The sequence below is a fragment of the Symphalangus syndactylus genome, chromosome 13 (assembly GCF_028878055.3).
Source record: "Symphalangus syndactylus isolate Jambi chromosome 13, NHGRI_mSymSyn1-v2.1_pri, whole genome shotgun sequence".
In the NCBI taxonomy this organism is placed as follows: Eukaryota; Metazoa; Chordata; class Mammalia; order Primates; family Hylobatidae; genus Symphalangus; species Symphalangus syndactylus.
The window spans coordinates 65437765-65456107 of NC_072435.2; the positions used below are offsets into that span (position 1 = coordinate 65437765).

Consider the following 18343-nt stretch of genomic DNA (forward strand, 5'->3'; position numbering starts at 1 on the left):
TGACTGAATTCAGTTCCATGCAGTTGTAGGCACAAAGACATACTTTCTTGTTGGTTGTCAGCTGGGGGCTATTTTCCACTTCCTTAAAAGCCACCTGCTAGTCCCTGCTACATTGTCAGTTTGCTCTTTCAAGGTCAGCAGGAGACTCCGGCAGTGGGGTAGTCTGGGCTATCTGCTGTGATGAAATTTTAAGCAACATAACATAATAATGGGAATGAGTATCTCATCACTTTGCTCACATGGAGCAACTATCCCGTCATATTCACTAATTCCTACAATATTCAAGGGGAGGGGATTTTATAGGGTTTATACACCAGGGGGTGGGAATCTTGCAAGCTGCCATGGCTTGACTGTTCCTTCCAAAACTCATGTTGAAATGTAATTCCCAGTGCAACAGTGTTAGGAGATAGGGCTGAATGGGAGATACTAGGTCATAAGGGCTCCACCCTCATGAACTGATTGTCATTATCACAGGAGTAGGTTAGTTATCTCAGGAGTGGGTTGTTATAAAGCAGGCGCAGTGCCTTGTGCTTTTCTCTTTTGCATGTGCCCCACTCTTCTTCCATGGGATGAGGCAGCCTAAAGCCCTCACCATATGCCAGCCCTTTGATATTGGACTTCCAAGTCTCCAGAACCTTGAACTAAATAAATTTCTGCTCATCATAAATTACCCATCTGCAGTATTCTGTTACAGCTCCAGAAGACAGACTGAGAGAGAAAGTTGCCACTGAGAAGTGAGGTTGTTGCTATGACCGATACCTAAAATGTGGAAGCAGCTTTATAACTGGATAAAGGATAGAGGTTAAAAGAGCTTGAAGGAACAGGCTAGAAAAAGCCTGCATTGCCAAAAATTGAGCATTAAAATTGATTCTAGTGAGGGCTAAGAAGAAAAGACTACAGAAAGTCTGGAACTTCTTAGAGATTAGTCAGTGGTCATGACTAGAATGTTGACAGGAATATAGACAATAAAGGCCACTCTGAAAAGTTCTCAAATGGAAATGAGGTATAAAGTATTGAAAATTAGAGCAAAGGCCATTCTGGTTATAAAGTAGCAAATAACATGGTTGAACTGCATCCATGCCTGAGGACTTTATGGAAGGTAGAATTTAAGAGGGACAAACTAGGATATCTAACAGAATATCTAAGCAGCAAAGCATTCAGATTACTGCATGACTATTTTTAATTGCTTATAGTGAGATGCTAGAGGAGAGAAATTATTTAAGATGAAATTTATAATTAAAAGGAAAGAAAGCAGAAAGATTTGGAAAATTTGCAGCCTGGTCATGTAAAGGATGAAAAAGCATGTAAGGGCGCAGCCAAGTCACCCTTTAACAAAAAGATTAGCATGTATTGAAGGAAGCCAGAGGCTATTCATGAGGACCATGAAAGCAAGACTTCCAAGACATTTCAGAGATCTTTGAGGCTGCCCCTCCTATCATAAGTCCAGAGCTCAAGGAGGGCAGAATGATTTTGGGAGACTGGCCTAAGGCACCCTCTATGTGCTCACTGCCCAGGACCACCTCAGGTCTCTGCTCTCTACATTCCAGCAGAGTGCTCCTCAGCTATACCAGTTGTGGCTCAACCTGCTGCTCTAGAAGGTGCAAGTGATAACTCTTGGTGGATCCATGTGGTAAAATCTGCAGGCATGCAGCACGCAAGGGCTATGGGGACGTGGCTTCCTCTGCCTAGAGTTTGAAGGATGTTGCTGACAATGAAAATGAGGGGTCAGAGCTGGAACTGCCACAGACAGCCCCAACTAGGGCAGTGCTTAATGGAGCCAAGGGAGCAGGATCACCACAGAGACCCCAGAACATAAAGACCCGCATTCAACTCCAGCCTAAGAGAGCTGCAGGCATAAGACTCCAACCCATGAAAGCTGCTGGGTGGACTGAACCCAGGAAAACCATAGGGACAGGACTGCCCAAGGCCTTGGAGGCCCATTCCTAGGCCCAGTATGCACAGGATGCAGGACATGGAAACAAAGATAATTCTGAAGCTTTAAAATTTAAATGATGTTTTCCCTGTTGGGTTTTGAACCTATACTTAGGGCCTGTTACTCCTTTCTTCTTCCCTATTTCTCCCTTTTGGTACGGGAATGGCAGTCCCATGCCTGTCTCACCACTGTATTTTGGAAGTCTATAATTTGTTTTGATTTCACAGGCTTGTACCAGGAGATAAATTTGCCTCAAGGTGAATCATCCCTTGAGCCTCACCCATATCTAATTTAGATGAGACTCTAGACTTTGGATCTTTGAGATGATTCTGGAACAAGCTAAGACTCTGGGGGCTAATGGGATGGAATAAATGCATTACGTTTGCGAGAAGGACATGAATTTGGCGGGCCAGGGGTGAGACGCTATGGTTTGAATGTGTCTCCCTGAAAAGTCATGTTGAAGCATAATCCCCAAGGCAACAATACTGGGAGGTGGGGCTGAATGGGAGGTTTTAAGGTCATGAGGGCTGTGCCCTCTTGAATGGATTAATGTCACTATCTCAGGAGTAGGTTAGTTATCTTGGGAAGTGGTTGTTACACAGGTAGCAGGCTCTTCAACTCCTTGAGCTTTTCTCTTTTGCATGCCATTACTTGTCCTGCAACCCAAAGGCCTTTACCAGATGCCATACTGTGGATATTGGACTTCCGAGCCTCCACACTGTGAGCTAAATAAGTTTCTATATATTATAAATTTCCCTGTCTGTGGTTCTGTTATAGCAACAGAAAACAAAGCCAGGAACCATCCTAGAATGCTGCCTATCACAGTACATATTAAAATATGTTGTTCAAAAGCAACTTTGATTAGTTCCATTTTCATCAACAATCCTTTGAGTTAGGTTATGTTATTCATTTGAAATACAGTGGATTCCATTGTTTATGTTTGCATTCAGTTTTAGAGACTCTTCTCCCATCTTTGTTTGATTTATTTTAAAAAACATACAGAACATTAGCATGCTTTCAAAATAAAAACTATACGAAACCATATACACAAAGAAGCGTTACTTTTCCCTTAATCTCTTCCATTGCATTTCCTCTACCCCAGTAGGCAAACAATTTTATTTAGCTTCTCGTTTATCATTCCTGTTATTTTTGCAAAATTAATTGCAAACATGAATAAAGGATACTTTCTTATTTCCTCTTGTTTCTTGCAAAAAGGTAGCATACTATAGATACTGTTTTGTACTTAACATATCCTAGAAATCCATATAAATCTACAGAGATATTCCTCTTTTTAAAAATATATAGATGCATGATACTGCATTATATGCTTGTATCATATTTTATTCAACTGTTTTTTGTTTGTGTATTTAGGTGGTTTCCAATATTTTGCAATCACAAATAATGTTGCAAAGGATGGCCTTGTGTATATGTGTTTTCATATCCTGGAGTACATCATCAGAGTAAATTCCTAGGGGTAAGATTGCTGAGTCAAAGGATAAAAGCATATGTAATATTGTTAGATATTGTCATATCCCCCTCTATGAGGATTGTACCATTTTGCATTCCCACCAACATTGTATAAGGGCCTCTGTTGCCTGTCAGTCTTGCCAAGCTTTTAAATTTTTGCATTCTAATAGGTTAGATGTAGTATCTTTGTCTTCTTTCAATTTGCATTTCTTGTATTATTAATAAAACTGGTCATCTCTTTATGTTTAATATAGATATGTAATCTGTTAATGTTCACTTTTTTCTAAAGGATTTTTGGTTTGTTTTTCTTTAAAGTTCTTTATATATCAGACAAATTAGTACTTTCTGACGTATGCTGCAAATAGTTATTCTCAATCTGTTCTTTGCCCTTTGACTTTGCTTGTGGTGGGATTCTGAGGGTTTTTTGTTTGTTTGTTTGTTTGTTTTGCAATGCAAAAGGTTTTGATTTTTATGTGGTGAAATTTATCAATGTTTAGAAATTGTATCTGAATTCTGTCATATTTAGGTAGCATTCCCTCCACTCAGGCTATAGAGAAAATCATCCCAATCTTCCTTTAGCATTGTTAGGTCAATATTTTAACATTTAGATCTCTGATTCATTTGGAGTTTATTCTTATGTATGGTATTGTTAAAAGAAAAACCTTAGCGAAATTAACTTTAACAGAGTTTAACTGAGCAAAGAACAATTCATGAATTGGCAGATTCCTGGGCCAGAGTAAGCTGCAAGGGACTCCAGGGTAGCCACATAGTGGAATATTTATAGACAGAAGAAGGAAAGTGACATACAGAAAACAGAAGTGAGCTACAGAAACAGCCAGATTGGTTACAGCTTGGCATTCACCTTATTTGAATGTGGTTTGAACAGTTGGCCCCCTTAGGGTGGCTCAAACTCAGTGAGTGGCACAAGAGTAGGTTACAGACTGTTTATACCTTTAGGTTACAGTTCACTACATACACAGAAACCTTTAGGCTGAACTGAAAATATGTAAGGAGGCAGCTTTAGGCTAACCTTGATTTAACAGTATGATGAATTGGTCAAATTTTATCTTTAAAATAATTTTCAATTACATGGAGAAATGCACCTAGGAATAATAATTCAAAGAGAGGAAGATATAAAATTGTTCAATATGATACCTACATTGGCAAAAAAAAAAAAAAAAAAGTCAAACTCTGTAAAATATTTTAAGATTTAAGAGGCTTATTCTGAGCCAAATATGAATGATCATGGCCTGAGGCACAGTCTCAAGAGGTCCTGAGAACATATACCCAAGGTAGTTTGGGTTACAGCTTGGTTTGATACATCAATCAATGCATGTGAGGTATACATTGGTTTGGAACGGAAAGATGGGACAATGCAAAGCGGGAAGGGGGTGGGGCTGAAGGTCATAGGTGGATTCAAAGATTTTCTAATTGGCAATTGTTTGGAAGAGTTAAGTTACCATCTGAAGACCTGGAATCAATAGAAAAGAGTGTCTGGGTTAAAATAAGGGGTTGTGGAGACCAAGGGTCTTAAGAAGTCCGTAGGTGGCCACTCTTAGAGCAGATGTTTCCTATTCACACCTTTAAAAGGGGCTAGAATCTCGATTAATCTCTTCAGGATTTCAAGGCCTGGAAGGGAAAAGATCTAATTATGTTAATAGAGATTCTTTACAGATGCAAACTATCCCCCACAAAAGACGGCTTTGCAGAGCCATTTCAAAATATGGCAAAGAAATATATTTTGAGGTTTTTCAGTCTAGTTAAAAAAAAATCGTGAGATAAAATATTTTGATTTCCTTTTTAATCTATCATGTGATGTTATGCAGAGTCAGATTGGAAAGGAAGCCACATTGTGTAGGGTTAAATAAAACCCATCTGGTGAGATTTTTATGGTTTGCTGGATGTGAGTCCCCAGGCCCTTAGATAGGAATTTGGGCAAGAGAGAAAAAAGATCAGAGTTTAGACCTCACCAACATGCATACATAGAAAACAGATTATCAATAGAAGGAAATGTACCAAACACCACAAATATTTATGTCTGGTTAATAATATTATAGGGAATTTAGTTTTTTCTTCAGTGTGCTTTTCATATTTTCTATAAGGAACTTGTATTACTTCATAATCAGAAAAAAGCAGTACATGTACTTTATTTTTTTTAAGAAAGATAAGACTTGACTCTGCTTTTTTTTCTTTGTAGTTTGAGAAAAAGACTTAGAAAATACATGTTTAGTTGAAGTAAAATAAGAATAGGATCAATACATCCTTTTTCTCCCTCTTCTCTTTGCACATCCTCTCTCTGCCTCTTCTCATGGTTTTTCTCTCATATCTTCTCACTCTCCATGTCTAACATAAGAGTAAAATGCATGCAGAAAATGAGCAAGCCTTCCACAGCATATTTTATTACTGCAAAAGCTACTTGGGGTTAATTTGTTCATAAAACACCACTGTAAGTTATGACAAGAACTTAGAGACCACAATGCTAATGGATAATGTAAAGCCCTCCGGCATACCAAATACTCCTTTGCTCTTAGTTAACAGTCTTGAAATAAGCAACAGGAACCCTATTACAAGGCTTTCTCTGTGTTATCCTAGAGGGTGTAAAATTCCAGGTCCCTTCATTTTAGCAGCTGAGTGGTCAGGGGAGAATTATTGCTTCCTTAATTTTATGGCCCTAGTAAGTCTCCAGGATGTGCAACTGAAAAATCAATACCAGATGGCTCAGTAGGAGACAGGTCTAATGGTTCTGTGTTGTTCTCAATCTCCCCAAGAGGAAAGCTATACAGTGGGTTACTCAGGATTGTTATCTCCAGTGGTTAATAACATTCGTTCAGTGTTCACAGTGTGCTGAGGTCTGTCTTACACACATTGTCTCACGAAATCATCACTGCAACCCTGTAAGGTAGGTATGGTATTATGTCATATATATTATTCATGTCATAGCTGAGGCATAAGTGACTTTCCCTAAATCAGACACCCTGGAGGTGGCAGAATCAGAATTTGAACACATAATTTTTTGAGCACCAATGTCAGTGCTTTGAAGTTTATTTTGATGCCATTGGGTGAAATGTTGGTACCAAGAAACAAGTAAGTTAACATCTCAGTATATCAGTGAAATCTATGACATATCCAGATGGGACAAAGTCTCCTTTGAATATGTTTTCTAGCAGCCTTTCTCAATGGGAGTTTCACAAGAAAATTAAACTCTACCAAAAACTGATTTGAATATTATTTTCTCATTTCTTCCAAGGAGGATGGCACATAACTAATATTATAGATGCAAATAAGAGAAGTTAATTCATTGTATACAATAGATGCCTTAAGGCATCAGGGTTTTTTTTTTTTCTCTCTCTCTGTCTCTCTTCTATCTCTCAAGTTTTCAAGGGTAACAAAGATACACTGCAATTATCAGCTGAATTTTCCCCAGTTCCATTAACAACACTTGAAGGAGGTCTTTTACTCAGGACTTTATATTGCTGACAAAAGGATAAATGCTATATTGTGTATTGTTACTCGCTACCAACCTAAGCAACCACTTATAACACAACAGACTACAAATAAGACATGGAGTGCTTCTGGTAGTCACTTTAATCCTTTATTGTTAAGGGATAGGTAAATTAAATTCTGAGCTGGGAGGACCAAAAGAGAAGTTCCTCACCTTGCCCTTTGCCCTATGTAGATCGTTTTTTGGGGGGTTTTGTTTTGTTTTTGAGACAGGGTCTCACTTTATCACCCAGGCTGGATGGAGTGCAGTGGCCCCATTTTGAACACCTGGGCTCAAGTGATCCTCCCACCTCAGCCTCTCAAGTAGCTGGGCCTGCAGGCACACACCACCATGCTCAGCTAATTTTTGCACATTTGTAGAGATGGGGTTTCATCATGTTGTCCAGGCTTGTCTCAGACTCCTGGGTTTAAGCGATCCCCCCACCTCAGCCTCCCAAAGTGTTAGGATTACAGGCGTGAGCCACTGCACACACCAATCCTCTTTTTTTAATTTGTCTTATTCATCTTTGCTCAGTGATCCTTTTTGGAGTTCTGCACTCCCTATTGGAGGGGGATTTACACGTTACTACTTATATTAATGCAATTACTCAGAGTTCAAACTTTAACTACAAAATCTCCATCAAAGCTAATTTATGTCTCTGAAATGTATCGCTTCTGACTTGCTAGTCAAGAAATAATGGCACTTGTAGTAGTATGTTTGGATAGTGCAGTTTGTTTGGATAGTAGTGTGCATGTTCTGTAAATTCCAAGTAAGTAGGACTTCCTGTTCAATTTCTCTCCCTTTCTTTCTTACTGTCCCTTAATCGTGCTCTTTTATTTTTCAAGAGATCAATGATCAGGTTAAGTACGAGGTGAAAAAGTCTTTCGTTTTGATACTGATATTCCCATAACTTAATGAGTGTCATTGTTCATGGTTAGATGTGACAATTTGGTTGCTTCGTGCTGGCTTTCATTTAAGCAAATCTATCATAGATAGCTATCAATGATTGTTTGATGTTCCAGAAAATACCCTCATGCTAGATAGTTTGATGCCAAAGAATGTCTTTTTTTCAGTACATATGAAATGTTTCAATAATATTTGCCTCTGTAGAAAAGTAAAAAGTATAAATTTCATGAAGTGTTTTCAAGAAAGTTTATAGGATGTCTTATAGACTGTAAGTTGGCTTGCCGAGTCTAAATACCAGCAACATCAGTGACAACATGAAAAGTGTCACAGGGCATGCCAAGTTCTCTTGTTTTTCATATTTGGATACTTGATATAGTGGAATGATGCCAGAGTTCCTGAACTATTTCTTTGACTCACCCTCTATTAAACCTCCAGTCACATGGGGCTTGTAATTAAGAGCGTGGGCTTCAGATTCAGAGCACTCAAGCACAGCTCCACCATTCCTAGGTAATAATACTGAGGCAGAAGAAGAGGGTCTGGAAGCAGGGAACCTAAGGACTTCCTAGAACTAAATAAAACAGAAAAAGCCCCAACATTCTACACCCAAGTAAATAACTTTGTAACTTTACCTCAGCTATGGCAGGAAACATCCTCTTCATTTGCATAGGGTGTACACCAAGTAAATAATCTTGTAACTTCACTTCATCCTCTTCATTTACATAGGATGTCCACCAAGTAACCAGTGGGAAACCTCTAGATGATAATATTTAAATCCTAGAAAATTCTGTAACTGGTGCTCTCGAGCCGCTTGCTCTAGCCAACTCCCACTCTGTGGAGTGTACTTTAGCTTCAATAAATCTGTGCTTTTCAGGCCGGGTGTGGTGGCTCACACCTGTAATCCCAGCACTTTGGGAGGCCAAGGCGGGTGGATCACATGAGGTCAGGAGTTCGAAACCAGCCTGACCAACATGGTGAAACCCTGTCTCTACTAAAAATACAAAAATTAGCCAGGTGTGGTGGTGGGTGCCTGTAATCCCACCTACTTGGGAGGCTGAGGCAGAAGAATCACTTGAACCCAGGAGGGCAGTGAGCCGAGATCGTGCCATTGCATTCCAGCCTGGGCAACAGAACGAGACTCCATCTCAAAAAAAAAAAAAAAATCTGTGCTTTTCTTTCATTGCTATGTTTGTGCATTTTGTCCAATTCTTTGTTCAAAACACCAAGAACCCGGACACCTTCTGCCAGTAATAATACCCAGGTGTGCTGTGAGGGTAAAGGAAACAAGGGATCACTTAGCACAGTATATGGCACAAAGGCATACTAATAATCATTCTAATTTTTTTTACCATGATTGATATTTATTGAGTACACAATGAATGCCAAACATTATGCTAATAACTTCTGTGGATCATCTAATTCACTCCTCACAAGCACCGTAGCAAGAAGATACCATTATTATTTTCATTCCATAGGTGAGAAAACTAAGATAAAGAAAAGTTAAGCAACTCGTCCAAAGTCACACTGCCTGTGGGAGTCTGGATTCCAAATCAGGCAATCTGACTACACTGATCTACGCTGTTCTGCTAAATAAAAAACTCTTAGGAAAATATGATGTCACCTCTGTGATCCTTGCAACCAACTTAAAGCATTGGACATTTAAGCAGAAGTTCCTAATTTAAAGAACTAAACTCAGAAGCTTTTCAGTGTTGCTCATTGTAAGAATTAAGTAGCTAAAGCATCGTCCATAATCAGTTGCCACTATCCTTGGGAAGGTAAAGCTTGAAAAAAAAAAATTTTCCCACCAAGAACAACAATGAGCTCATTATCTTTGAGATTAGGAAGTGTGAGCTGCTTAAATCTTCATTCAAAGACTGTAATCTCTCTCCCAAATTTTCATCCTTCTTAGGATGGTTGCAAGGGCATTTTACACATCCTAATGGCATTGGGCACACAGGTCTATGGTTCTATATGTGATCTTTTGTGCTTTAAAATATTCCTGGGATTTGTTTTAATTAGGAATGGCAAGACATGCAGATGGAGAAATGACTGTTATGAACAGAGAAATGGCTGTCATGCAAGGCCACATGGGGAAGCACAAAAGTCAGTGAGGAGGCAAAGGGAGCAAGAGGAAAGCATGGGAAAGAGCCTTTATTGTGGTTTTCACAGGAAGGAAATGGTGAGGCAGGGTAAACGGGTTTAAGATTGGCTAGGGACTGCCCCTAGTTATCTGATACCTGGCCCTGGGATTAATAAGGCAGGGCTACAGTGACTTGGCCTAGTAGAGGAGGTGGTTGAAGGTATGGGGCCTAGATTGGTTGATTTACATTTGAAGAATAGACTCTTGGGCAAGTGTTCTCTATCTCTAAGATTTAGCTAACCCTGGGAAGAGCAGACTCTCCCCAGCAAGCAGGGCCCCAAGATGTTTATGATTAATATACTCTAGTTAGAGTGTCTTATCCCATTTGTCTCCAACATTGTCCTTGGTCCTTAACTATTTCTACTCTTAAAGTGTCTGGAACCCTTGCCACCTTGCTTGATACGAGCAAGATGTCTGCTTCAGAAGAGCTCAGCTTTCTCCCTGGCTGACTAGGCCCCAATCTCTGCTATTCTTTATACTGATGATTCTTTAATTTCAACTACAACTGCTATGCAACCCAAGCTTATGCAGGTGGTTAGCACAGGGGTTGAGAGAAATGGCAATACGAAGGCACCTTGTGTCCTTTTCGAATCACTGAGAAGGTTACCTTACAGAATATCTTCATGCCAATAGCATTCAGTTGCAGTGGAGTCAAAATGGCAGCATGATGTGTTTAGGCAGAGGGAGGGTCTGGGCCAGAAGCCCCAAATTTTCAGCAGCTCCTGTTTGACGTTGAAGAGATGCAGAGGTTTACTAGCGTCCACTGTGAGGGTGAGAGGAAAGAATGTTACCTGGGGTAGAAAAGAAATATCAAGTGACTTTTTTTGCACATCAGAGATGCAATGTGTAAATTGCCAACTCCAATCTACAGAGAATATTAGGTAATAATAATTTTGAAAATAGTAACAAAATAGACAAACTTCTAGGTAGTCTGATCAAAATCAAAAGTGACAAAACAGCAATATAAGGAATTGCAAATACAATAGTTTAATAAAATAATTTAAAATTATAGATAATTTTATGCCAATAAATTTGAAAATTTCAGTGAAATGGTCAGTTTTCTAAAAAAAAAGTTACCAAATAACTCTTCAAATGTATCAGAAATGTTCCTACCTCAGGGTTGTTTAACTTCTGTTTCCTCTGCCTGGTATATTCTTCACCCAGGTAGCAGAAGAGCTAGGCTCCCTTTCTACAGGCATTTTTCAAATTTGCATTTTTATGAGGACTTCTCTGGGCACTCAACTTAAATTTGAGCTCTTCTTGAAGAGTTTGTATTTCCTCTTTCTTGTTCTTTTCTTTAACAGTGATCACTGTCTAACATATTATATATGTTACTTATTAATCATAATTGTTAACCGATTCCTTCAATGTAATCAATGAAGGCAATGATTTCTTAAAAATTTGTTTTAATTACTGCTATACTTCTATTGCCTAAGTTCCTGTCATGTAAGTAGTACTCAATGAGTACTTACTAAATGAATGAATGAAAAAGTCCTAAAATTACCATGTTGAATTAAATTTGTGTGTGACCAAATAGATTCATGCTATGAAGCCAAAGGTGATTTAAAAATCAGGAAAGCCTATAAAATTAATAATATTTACCATATTAAGAGATTGAGGCCGGACGCAGTGGCTTACATTTGTAATCCCAGCACTTTGGGAAGCTGAGGCGGGCAGATCACGAGGTCAGGAGATCGAGACAATCCTGGCCAACATGGTGAAACCCTGTTTCTACTAAAAATCCAAAAAACAAAATTAGCTGGGTGTGGTGGTGCATGCCTGTAATCCCAGCTACTAGGGAGGCTGAGGCAGGAGAATCACTTGAACCCGGGAGGCGGAGATTGCAGTGAGCCAAGATCACACCACTGCACTCCAGCCTGACGACAGAGCAAGACAGTCTTAAAAAAAAAAAAAAAACAGAGATTGATAGAGAAAAGCCATATGCTCCTCTCAATAAAGCAGAAAAACCAACTCAAAAAATGTGTATAGATGGCAACTTCACCTACCTAATCAAGTGAATCTACTAAGCAGTGACAGCAAGTATTAGTCAAAATGGTGAAACTTAAGAAGCGTTTATATTAAAATAAGAAATAAAACATGGATACCTGCAATCGTTTTACTTCCCAATTTTGTACTGGCATTCCTAACCAAAGGAATAATAAGAGAAAAAAGAGATATAGGGTATAAGGATTGAAAAGAAGAGAGGAAATTTTCATCAGTAGACTATATAATTGCCTTCCTAGAAGAAGTCTAAAAAGCCTTTAGATAACTTGTAAAATTAAGTGAATGCGGAAGATTACCTAATCTAAGATTGATTGTCAAAAAACAACACCATACTTAACAGCAATAATGATTAGAAAATGTAACACAATTATTTAAAAAATTGGTCAAGACATTTATGGAGAATATTACAAAACTACATTAAAATGCATAAAATAAATAGAGTACAAATACAAAAATATAATTGGGATGTGTACACCAGATGATGCCAAACTTCAGGAAAAGGGAAAAGAATGGGCCTGGTTAAGAAAACATACAGTATTTTAAAAAGAAAAGAAAATCTTGAAGAAAATAAAAGTTGTTTGTTCATTTTGGTGGTGAGCATTTATCACAGATATTCATTACATTTTCTGTATTTTGGGACCACCCCCTCCAAATATAAATAAATTAAGGGAGGGATCTCATTAATCTGAAAAAAGGATCTTGTGAAAAATATTAATATTAATATCTTCATTGATGACTCAAACAATTACCATCTAATGTTCATAGCCATTTATCAAAGTTTTCAGAAATACTACAGTATCCTTAAATCCTCTATTCAGAGCCTTTTAGGCATGATCCACTTCCTGGGTTGCAACAGAATTTTTGAGACTAGATGACATAAATTGCTGCAATGATTTCTGGGCTTTATTCTCGTAGATTTGTCAGAGGTGTTTGAACCACAGCAACTCCATCTTGAATAGGGGCTGGGTAAAATAAGGCTAAGACCTGCTGGTCTGCATTCCCAGGAGGTAAGGCATTCTAAATCACAGAATGAGATAGGAGGTCAGCACAAGATACAGGTCATAAAGACCTTGCTGATAAAACAGGTTGCAGTAAAGAAGTCGGCTAAAACCCACCAAAGATGGTGACAAGAGTGGCCTCTGGTCGTCTTCACTGCTATACTCCCACCAGCACCATGACAATTAGAAATGCCATGGCAATGTCAGGAAGTTACCCTATATGGTCTAAAAGGGGGAGGCATGAATAATCCACCCCTTGCTTAGCATATGGTCAAGAAGTAATTATAAAAATGGGCAACCAGCCGCCTTTGGGTTTGCTCTGCCTATGGAGTAACCATTCTTTTATTCCTTCACTTTCCTAATAAACTTGCTTTCACTTTACTGTATGGACTTGCCCTGAATTCTTTCTTGCACAAGATCAAAAACCCTCTCTTGGGGTCTGGATCGGGGCTCCTTTCTAGTAACAGATTGAACATTATTCTCAAGTACTTGTTTGTTTGTTTGTTTTCAGAATCTGCATTCTGGCCATTGAAGCTACATGTAGAACGTGAGAGTATTAAATAACTGAACAGCCTTGGCATGCCTAGGCAGATATCCCAAAACTTGTATTCTCTACCTTCTGCTGACCTATTTGGCAAGACATTTTTGCCCAACATTAAAGAAAGTCTTTTATTGGAAACGACTCAAAATTCTATGGCACAGTGAAGCAGTCTTACATGTTTTCAGAATCTTGAGTTCTTTTTCCATTTTGAATTATGGGAAATTCTAGTGTGTGGAGAGAGATTTTATGAGCTTGGTTATATTTTATGTAATTGTTCCAGAGAATATGCTTTGTGAGTTAATTTATATGTTAATATAAATGTATATGTTTATAATATAAATTTATATGTTAATATAAATAAAATTTGCCAAAGGGCAAATGATATACAAATTATTAAACCAGCCTATCTGCATATTCCCTTTTTTTGGACAATTACTTTTCCCAAATAACACCAATCAGACAGCTATAATTAGTTTGTGTCCTGCTAATAGAGATCTAGCAATCAGAGAAGTCATTATCTGAGGCTATAAGGAAGATTGTTTCTTAGAATGTCTTATAGTCATAGGTTTCATTTAAATAACAAGAAAATTACCAGTTTACTTCATGAGAGCAATATAAATGTTTTGACCTAAATGTGAACATTTTGGTTTAATTTTTTTCACTGATCTACTTTATAACAACTCTCAATATGATGCTGCTTCTGTATATATAGGAGTTGGGCAAACTCAGATGTGACCATTAAAAAAGAATATTCAAAATAGGTATCAAAGTGAGGAGGGGAATAAGCTCAGAGTATTTTTCTCTAACCCTTTTCTGAACGGTTTAGCTCTGAAACAGAGCCACCGTTCAGAAAAACTATAAGACAGACAAACTGATATGAATTCGGCGCTATTCTACCTCTTTTTGTGCTTCCCTCCTTTCTCCTCTTCCATTGTAATTCATATTCCCATGGTGTGTAGCACTGCCTTTCATTGCATTCTGTAGATTTGGGCAGCACCCAGGGCATCAAAATGACACTTCCTACCTCCCCTCACATCAAAATCCTATTTCTGTAGTAGTGCGCTCTGAGGCATTAGCTCTGGAATTAAGTAATTCCTCGCTAACTTGCTAATGATTAGTGATGACTCTATAGGGGCCTCTACAGACAGCAACTCTGTAGGAACTGTCTAGAGTTCCTCTGATTGCTGTATGGGCCTACTCACACATCCCATCTCTCCTGGTAATGCCAGCACCATTCAGAGACCCAAGAGACTGCAAGGTCATAGAGCAAATTCAGCGCCAAATTCAGCCATATTGACTTTGTCTTCTTGAGTATTTCAGAGGACATGGCAGTAAAATGATCACAGATAACTTATAATGCTGGAAAAATAATTTCTGTGATTCAAAGCCTGAAGAACACTCAGGATGTCATAATAATTCTGTAAAGTCTACCAAGCCTTCAGAGGGGATTATCCTGGGATTTGGGGGAGGGAGACATAGTATAGTTAATGACAGCTCCAGGAAGTCACTGCTTTGCAAATAACATTAGACAAACCACTCTGATATTTTGTAAACATATATTTTGTAGTCAGAAAAAGTATGGAAAAACATTTTTAAAGTGAATGTTGGAAAGTGAAATGGTTCTTGTTAAGTCTTAAAAACTTAGGAGGCATCGAACTCAGAATAAAGCCTAGATACCTAAAGTCTATTTGTTTTTTAAGCTTCAGTTAAAGACTTTAGAGCCTTCGAAAATTAAATCCAGAGCAAATCCAGTAGGAGGATTATACGGTAAATATACAGATGTTTGAATGAGGGTGGGTCTTTTTTTTGTTTTTTCCTTAGAAATAATTATGTACATGAAAGAGGATTGACTAGTAAATGGACACAGATTGACTCTACTATTAAAACTATCCAGGGTCAGGCACGGTGGCTCACGCTTGTAATCCCAGCACTTTGGGAGGCTGAGGCGGGTGGATCACCTGAGGTCAGGAGTTCAAGACCAGCCTGGCCAAACCCATTTCTACTAAAAATACAAAAATTAGCTGGGCGTGGTTGCACGCACCTGTAGTCCCAGCTATTAGGGTAGCTGAGCCAAGAGAATTGCTTGAACTGAACTGGGGAGGCAGAGGTTGCAGTAAGCCGGCATCACGCCACTGCACTCCAGCCTGGGCGACAGAGCAAGACTGCATCTCAAAAATAAAGAATACATACATACATACATACATAAATCTGAAATATTTTAGTTTCCTTCTGTAATGTGTGTATGTGCGTGTGTGCCTAATGAAACCTAATGAACTACGAAGTGAATAGGAATTTTAAAAGTCTAAGTGACTTTAGTTTCCTCTGTTAGAAAGTCATAATCACCTAATTTATACTGCAACCTTTTATGCTGTGATGTGAGTAAATAAACATTGAACAGCAACTACCATTAGGGAACAATGTTTTCCTTTTTTTTTTTTTTTTTTGAGATGGAGTCTCGAAGGAGCAATGTTTTCTACAGCTCCTTTTGAGAAAAGAGGAAATAGACTGTGAAGAGGATCAGAACATGTCACCCCAAGATATACCACTTTGGCATATTTATTATTTTGAGCTGAAAGCCATTGAGAAACAGCAGCAGGGGAGAGTCTTTGTCTTTCCCCTTTCTACCTTAAGGCAAAGCATACATTTCCATGGGAAAGGTGACCTCCCTATACCAGAAGGAGGAGAACATTCTTATCACCAAAGGCAAGCCTTACTATTAATAAAATAACTCTTATTATCCATTAGTTTCCCCATATATTTTCTAGTTACTTTCCCACACTTCCCCACCCGTAGCCCAAGAGTCTCTTTTTCCTTTGCTTTGTCATGTCTCCATTATTTATTTCTCTTTGTGAGAATGATATAGAAGACCCTGGGCCTAACGGCTTCCTTAGAATTTTCACTCCTTTCTATGAAGCCCCCTGCACCACATAAAAATATTAACATCAAACAAAATCTGTATGCTTTTTCTCCTATTAATCTGCCTTTTGTCAGTCCAATTCACAGACCACAGCAGCAAAACCTAAGAAAATAGAGTAAAAGTCTTTCCTCTCCCACAGCTACAAATATAAGAGATTTAGATGTGAGCTTCAAGTTATCTCAGGAAATTTTTTCAAAGGGGACAAATATTGACCCATATTTCTGTGCTCATAACATTGTTTTTTTTTTCTTTTGAGACAGAGTCTCGCTCTGTCACCAGGCTGGAGTTCAGTGGCAACTGCAAGCTCCACCTCCGCGGGTTCACGCCATTCTCCTGCCTCGGCCTCCCAAGTAGCTGGGACTACAGGCATGTGCCACCACACCCAGCTAATTTTTGTATTAGTAGAGATGGGGTTTCACCATGTTGGGCAGGATGGTCTTGATCTCCTAACCTCGTGATCTGCCCATCTCAGCCTCCCAAAGTGCTGGGATTACAGGCGTGAGCCACCACGCACAGCCAAAATTCTTACTGTACTAAAAATTATTAGTTTGTGAAGAAAACTAAGACCAACTAGCTTAAGAAAAAAATGTGTCATCTCATGTAATTGAAAAGCAAAGTTGGCTTTAGCCATAACTAGATCAGGGAGCTTAAAAACTGTCATTGGTACTTAATTTCTCCATCTTTCCAACTCGTGGTTCTATCTTTTTCTTTGTTGATTGGGCTCTCAGGCAGACTTTCCCCTTATGATATCAAGATGGCTCACTAGCAGCTCCAAACTCACATCTCTGCCAGCATGACAACTCTAGAGGAAAAAGTAATTTTATTTTTCAATTGTCCCTGTCAAACTCCAGGATTGAGTCTCATTAAACCAACATGTAACTAAAGATTAAGCACTATACCATCATGGGATTAGCATGGTGACCAAGAGTATGGGGTACACTGAGTGGCTAAATCTAGTTATTTGCCATTCCTTGGAGCTAAGGGTGGGTCACCTCTACACTAACCACATAGATTGAGGGTAAGAGGATAGTGGTTCCCCAAAGGAAAAAGAAAATGCTGCTATCAAAAGAAGAACAAGTAAATGCTGAACAGATAAACACAACAGATGTTCACCACTTTCCCACATGCTGTGAGCTATGATCATGAGACTGCACTCCAGCCTGGGGGACAGAGTGAGACCCTAGCTCAATAAATAAATACATTTATTTATTTATTTATTTATTTATTTATTTATTTATATGGAGAGGCAAAAGACTCAGAATAGCCAACATAATATTGAAGGAGAAGAACAAAGACAGCTGACACAACCCAACTTCTTAACATACTATAAAGCTACAATAATCAAGACAATGTGGTACTGGCAAAAGAATAGACAAGTCGATCAATGGAACGGAGGAGAAAGCCCAGAAATAGACCTACTTAAATATAGTCAACTGATCTTTGACAGAAGAGCAAAGGCAACACATTGAAGAAAAGATAATCTTTTCAACAAGTGGTGCTGAAAAAAATTGGACCTTCACATTAAAAAAAAAAAAAAAAAGAAACTAGATGCTGACTTGGCACATTTCAAAAAAATTAATTCAAAATAGATCACAGGCCTAAAAGTAAAATGTAAAACTCCTAGAGGATAACAGGTGAATATCTAGATGATTTTTGGGTTTGGCAATGACTTTTTAGATATGACATCAAAGGCCTGATTCATGAAAGAAGGATTGATAAGCTGGAGGTCATTAAAATTAAAATTTTATTTCCCACACTATTATCCCCCATACTCAGAGATTATATACCATAGTGACAGGGGGCACATATGCTTGAGACAGGATGGGTAGGCATTTGCCCTAAGGTCAGGACATGCAATCAACCTAGGTGCTCATCAACAGTGGATTGGATAAAGAAAATGTGATACATATGCACCATGGAATACTACACAGCTGTAAGAAAATGAAATCATGTTCTTTG

The 18343-nt window shown here is 38.5% G+C and overlaps 1 long non-coding RNA gene across 3 annotated transcripts; it reads right to left on the reverse strand.

Annotated features, from left to right (window-relative positions):
- Nucleotides 1-18: 18 nt before the first annotated feature.
- Nucleotides 19-16716, reverse strand: LOC129460479 (uncharacterized). 3 transcript variants are annotated; one of them, XR_008650236.2, is made up of 4 exons: nt 11527-16716; nt 10532-10687; nt 8417-9050; nt 19-172 (listed from the first exon to the last, which is right to left on the reverse strand). It is a non-coding gene; the product is annotated as an uncharacterized lncRNA (long non-coding RNA). The 3 variants fall into 3 exon arrangements; XR_008650235.2 differs by having other exon boundaries at nt 10532-16716; XR_010114883.1 differs by having other exon boundaries at nt 19-175; nt 10532-16716.
- Between the last annotated feature and the right edge of the window lie 1627 nt (nt 16717-18343).